The sequence below is a fragment of the Panulirus ornatus genome, chromosome 7, assembly GCF_036320965.1.
Source record: "Panulirus ornatus isolate Po-2019 chromosome 7, ASM3632096v1, whole genome shotgun sequence".
Taxonomy (NCBI): Eukaryota; Metazoa; Arthropoda; class Malacostraca; order Decapoda; family Palinuridae; genus Panulirus; species Panulirus ornatus.
In genome coordinates this window covers 44,272,372-44,278,734 of record NC_092230.1, presented here as the reverse complement: position 1 = coordinate 44,278,734, position 6,363 = coordinate 44,272,372, and the positions used below count along the sequence as shown (strand labels likewise).

The 6,363-nt window shown below is 54.1% G+C and overlaps 1 protein-coding gene across 6 annotated transcripts in view; it reads right to left on the bottom strand.

Annotated features, from left to right (window-relative positions):
• LOC139749590 (chitinase-3-like protein 1) overlaps nt 1-6,363 on the bottom strand; it is a 94,029-nt gene that overhangs the window by 62,641 nt on the left and 25,025 nt on the right. The window contains exon 1 of one of the 6 annotated variants that reach the window (XM_071663675.1): nt 1,220-1,288. The exons of the other annotated variants lie outside the window; for them this stretch is intronic. The gene's annotated coding sequence lies outside the window, so the exon portion shown is untranslated. Of the gene's footprint in view, nt 1-1,219; nt 1,289-6,363 lie in introns of those variants that run through there. 6 annotated transcript variants of the gene reach the window in all.

Here is a 6,363-nt window from a genome sequence, read left to right as displayed (position 1 = left end):
AATTCATCATTTCTACCCGTCCAACAAACAAGGTAAACACAACACCATAAGTTACAACACAGCTGTATTCAAGGTTATTCCAGGTGTGTGTGTGTGTGTGTGTGTGTGTGTGTGTGTGTGTGTGTCATGAGGTTCTCACGACCATCAGGAAAAGGTTTAGGGATTATGGCGAACTTAGGCTATGTATATCACACGCCAGAGGCCAGAGTATGCGAGAGGCCAGTGGATTGGCGAACAGAATGGAAAACGGGCGGTAACCCAAATAACGAGACAAATGACTTATTCTTCTACGATGTCTTCGTCACTACTACTTACCAAACCTCATCATACGCAATGAAAATGAAAAATGGAGCGTATACAAACAAGAGCAACAATACTAAATTCAACGTACATCCCTCTTACCCTCCATGTACTCAACCATGCCATTCCCATGTACATAACCATCTACCCCAACTCCCCACAAACACAACCATCTCACCACCATCTAGGTTACATGACCATCTCATCACCCCCATGTACACGACCAAGTCACTCCCATGTACACAAACATCTTACCCCCATGTACACAACCATCTCATCCCCACGTACACAATCAAGTCACTCCCATGTATACACCCATCTTATTATCCCCACGTACATAACCATGTCATCCCCACGTACACAACCATGTCATCCCCACGTACACAGCCATATAACCACGTACACAACCATATCTCACACCCCCACGTACATAACCATGTCATCCCCACGTACACAACCATGTCATCCACACGTACACAGCCATATCACCATGTACACAACCATATCTCACACCCCCACGTACACAACCACCCCCCACTATGGACAACAGTTCCACTGGTCCCCCAACATCAAAATCTTCGTAAACATTTGCTTCGAAAGATTTTATAACGTGAATCTTTTAAGTATAAATTCTCAACAAAGCCTTGAGATGGCGTTTCTCACGCCCCCCCCCCCTCCCTAAACACACACACACACACACACACACGGGAACAAACCACTACCCACCCGTCCCGTCCCTTCCCTGACCAGGAATCTAGCCAGTGGTCAGACCGGTCCCAGCCTCTCTACACCTCCCTCCCCCCATTTTTCAACACCTTTGTTTTTCTTTCCTGCTCGTCTCCGCCTCTACACCGGTTCCCCAGTACATCTCCCGAAGCCTTCCCCTTGTGTGGCTACCGGTACACGGAGGGGCACTAACCTGGTTGTACCGGGCAGGAGGAGGACAGGTCACGACACCAAGAAGACGCCTTCCTTCACCAGGGTCAAGCTTGTTGTACTTTCGTTTTCTGAGCAAAACCCGTTTTCTTTATCCCTTTCCAGGGGTAGAGAGTGGACGGTTGCCAGGTACCGCCACGTCCGCTAACCTAACGGTTAAATACCTTTTTTTCTTAAATGTAAATTCTTATGGCCATCTCATGTACACCGATCAAGTATGAGGGTACATTATTCCCGTGTACTTCATCTTCGTGTACGTGTCCCGTGTACGTCATGTGTAGGACAAACACATTTACAGTTCCCGCTTACACGTATATTTACGTGGCCTTTGTGCAAATATACAGAAATTGATACACAAATTGTAAATGTTCACACGAAACCTGTGTTGTGTACCTTGTTATTTTCACACACGATTATGGTCTCTATGGGTCCCGGGTGTACTAAACTTCATGCAAACAAGGTCTTTATGTACAACAGGTCTCTCTGCAGGCGTGGTTTCGACTCAAATTTGAGGTTTTCTTAATATAACACGGGGTGTGGTTTCTTTATAAAACAGTTAAGTGTGGTTTCTGCACACAAGTCTCTATGTAGATGTGGTTTCTACACGAACTTCTGTGTAAGTGTGGTCTCTACGCACAAAACCCTATTTAGTTATGAGTTACACAGAAACCCCTAATAATGTGGTTTCTACGCACAAACCCCAATGCTAGTGTGGTTTCTACGCCCCAAACCCTAATGTAACAGTGGTTTCTACACACAAACCCTTATACAGATGTGGTGTCTACACACAAAACCCTTATGTAAGCATTTTAAAACTAGTGATGCCTTATATAGGGTTTCAGAACCTACAAGCAGGTCAAAGAGTGTCATCCAATCCAAATGTCTGATCACTTTCAAGACCTTATTGAAATCTCCCAAAATCCTGGTCACTGGCTCGCCCCAGTGTATGTTATACGTATTACATCCATTAACACGGACCATACACGAACCCCTCTCGCACCTCACATTTCAAGACCATACACGAACCCCTCCCTCGCACCCCACACCTCAAGACCATACACGGACCCCTCCCTCTCCACTTCTACAGCAAGTCCCGGAAGGTGCGTTAATCCCACGGTTCGTTGACGCTACTGTGCGTTAATCCCACTGCGTTAATCGTTCCTTAATCCCACTGCGTTAACCCTACTGTTCCTTAATCCCACCGTACGTTAATCCCACTGCCTCGCTGTCTGCCTGGGCAAGAAAATATATCTCCAAGATTATATTTCCTAGGGTATACGGCCAACCACATCTCCATCTCTCGGAGAGAAATAGAAATATCTCACCACAGTCAACGACTAACTCTCCTACAATCCCTACCCTCCCTTCAAAACCTTGATTTCCCAACTCCAAAAATCTTTTTGGAGTCCTTGTTGAACACCCTTGCCTTGTACTGATGGTTAATCCCTCGTAAGTGGCCAGTTCTCTAGCACGGTTAATCCCCAGTATGTAGCCCGTTCTCTAATGCAGTTAATCCCCCCGCATGTTGCCCGTTCTCTAATACGGTTAATCCCCCTAAGTGACCCGTTCTCTAGCACGATTAATCCCCTGTATGTGATCCGTTCTCTAGCACGATTAATCCCCTGTATGTGACCCGTTCTCTAGCACGATTAATCCCCGTATGTAGCCCGTTTTCTAGCACAGTTAATCCCCGTATGTGACCCGTTCTCTAACACGGTTAACCCACGTATGTGGCCCGTTCTCTATCCCAAATAAACAACCCCCTCCCCCCACTCGCCGTATGGCACCTGTTCTCTAGCACGGTTTCCTCATTTGTCGAGTCTCTTTCACGCCTCTCCCACAGCTGCCCTCTCCCACGCTCTCCCCCATCACTACTCTCACAACCTCCTCCCCCCCCAGGGTACTGCACACACACACACACACACACACACACACACACACATCGTGCAGTGTCCGACGCTAACCAGCTGTAATAATTCAATTATTTTTATATCTTTTTTTTTTTCTTAATGAGTAACAGCCCTAGAGAACGACGGGTACGACCCTTGAACACGACGGGGTACGACCCTTGAGCACGACTGGTGCGACCCTTGAGCACGACGGGGTACGACCCTTGAGCACGACGGGGTACGACCCTTGAACACGACGGGGTATGACCCTTGAGCACGACGGGGTACGACCCTTGAGCACGACGGGGTACGACCCTTGAACACGACGGGGTACGACCCTTGAGCACGACGGGGTACGACCCTTGAGCAAGACGGGGTACGACCCTTGAACACGACGGGGTACGACCATTGAGCACGACGGGGTACGACCCTTGAGCACGACGGGGTACGACCCTTAAACACGACGGGGTACGACCCTTGAGCATGACGGGGTACGACCCTGGAACACGACGGGGTACGACCCTTGAGCACGACGGGGTACGACCCTTGAGCACGACGGGGTACGATCCTTAAGCACGACGGGGTACGACCCTTGAACACGACGGGGTACGACCATTGACCACGACGGGTACGACCCTTGAGCACAAGTCCCACTCCTGAACACCGACTAAAACGACCCTTCGAACACGACGCGTTCGAACCCCGTTCACGACGGAAGGTCACTTGACACCCCCCCCCCCCCCCCCACCACCACCAGTGCAGGAGCCAGTAAGGTGTCCTCCCATGGCCACAGCGTCTGACCTGACCTGACTTGACCTTTAAGAGGGGGTCAGGTCACAAGGAGGGGTGGGGGGTCGTGTCAAGCCATGGCAGCCACAGACGCCGATCTTCAAGGTGATGAATATCCAAGGCCGATCTTGGACGACGACAAAATATTCAAAGCAGCCACAGACGCCGATCTTCAAGGTGATGAATATCCAAGGCCGATCTTGGACGACGACAAAATATTCAAAGCAGCCACAGACGCCGATCTTCAAGGTGAAGAATATCCAAAGCCGATCTTGGACGACGACAAAATATTCAAAACAGCCACAGACGCCGATCTTCAAGGTGAAGAATATCCAAGGCCGATCTTGGACGACGACAAAATATTCAAAGCAGCCACAGACGCCGATCTTCAAGGTGAAGAATATCCAAGGCCGATCTTGGACGACGACAAAATATTCAAAGCAGCCACAGACGCCGATCTTCAAGGTGAAGAATATCCAAGGCCGATCTTGGACGACGACAAAATATTCAAAGCAGCCACAGACGCCGATCTTCAAGGTGAAGAATATCCAAGGCCGATCTTGGACGACGACAAAATATTCAAAGCAGCCACAGACACCGATCTTCAAGGTGAAGAATATCCAAGGCCGATCTTGGACGACGACAAAATATTCAAAGCAGCCACAGACGCCGATCTTCAAGGTGAAGAATATCCAAGGCCGATCTTGGACGACGACAAAATATTCGAAGCAGATGTCTCCTCCCTTCTTCCATCTACGTATTCACAAATACACGCACGAATAACGGACAAGGAACAACTACAACGTCGACAGTGTTCTGAGAGAGAGAGAGAGAGAGAGAGAGAGAGAGAGAGAGAGAGAGAGAGAGAGAGAGAGGTGGTCAAAAAAAAAAAAATATTCGCCACTGGTCCGGTGAAGGTCAGGCGAGGGTTGGGGGGGGGGGTATATCCTGCTTGGCCAGTGGGCCACCTTCCACCCCCCTGGACCCAGCACAGGGCCACCTTCCACCCCCTGGGCCCAGTGGTCCATCTTCCACCCCCCTGGACCCAGCACAGGGCCACCTTCCACCCCCTGGGCCCAGTGGTCCACCTTCCACCCCTGGGCCCAGCACAGGGCCACCTTACACCCCTGGGCCCAGTGGTCCACCTTCCACACCCCTGGGCCCAGTGGGCCACCTTCCACCCCCTGGGCCCAGCACAGGGCCACCTTCCACCCCTGGGCCCAGCACAGGGCCACCTTCCACCCCTGGGCCCAGCACAGGGCCACCTTCCACCCCTGGGCCCAGCACAGAGCCACCTTCCACCCCCTGGGCCCAGCACAGGGCCACCTTCCACCCCCTGGGCCCAGCACAGGGCCACCTTCCACCCCCTGGGCCCAGCACAAGGCCACCTTCCACCTCCTGGACCCAGTGGTCCACCTTCCACCCCCTGGGCCCAGCACAGGGCCACCTTCCACCCCCTGGGCCCAGCACAGGGCCACCTTCCACCCCCTGGGCCCAGCACAGGGCCACCTTCCACCCCCTGGGCCCAGCACAGGGCCACCTTCCACCCCTGGGCCCAGCACAGGGCCACCTTCCACCCCCCTGGACCCAGTGGTCCACCTTCCACTCCTGGGCCCAGCACAAGGCCACCTTACACCCCTGGGCCCAGTGGTCCACCTTCCACACCCCTGGGCCCAGTGGGCCACCTTCCACCCCCTGGGCCCAGCACAGGGCCACCTTCCACCCCTGGGCCCAGTGGTCCACCTTCCATCCCTGGGCCCAGCACAGGGCCACCTTCCACCCCTGGGCCCAGCACAGGGCCACCTTCCACCCCTGGGCCCAGCACAGAGCCACCTTCCACCCCCTGGGCCCAGCACAGGGCCACCTTCCACCCCCTGGGCCCAGCACAAGGCCACCTTCCACCCCCCTGGACCCAGTGGTCCACCTTCCACCCCTGGGCCCAGCATAGGACCACCTTCCATCCCCCTGGACCCAGCACAGGGCCACCTTCCACCCCCTGGACCCAGTGGTCCACCTTTCACCCCCCTGGACCCAGCACAGGGCCACCTTCCACCTCCCTGGACCCAGTGGTCCATCTTCCACCCCCCTGGACCCAGCACAGGGCCACCTTCCACCCCCCCTGGGCCCAGCACACGGCCACATTCCACCCCTGGGCCCAGCACAGGGCCACTTTCCACCCCCCTGGACCCTGTGGTCCACCTTCCACCCCTGGGCCCAGCACAGGGCCACCTTCCACCCCCCTGGACCCTGTGGTCCACCTTCCACCCCTGGGCCCAGCACAGAGCCACCTTCCACCCCCTGGGCCCAGCACAGGGCCACCTTCCACCCCCCTGGACCCAGTGGTCCACTTCCCACCCCCGGGGACCAGCCACCTTCCACCCCTGAGCCAGCACAGGGTCGTCCTGGGTCAAGGCGACGCGGAGAGAGAGAGAGAGAGAGAGAGAGAGAG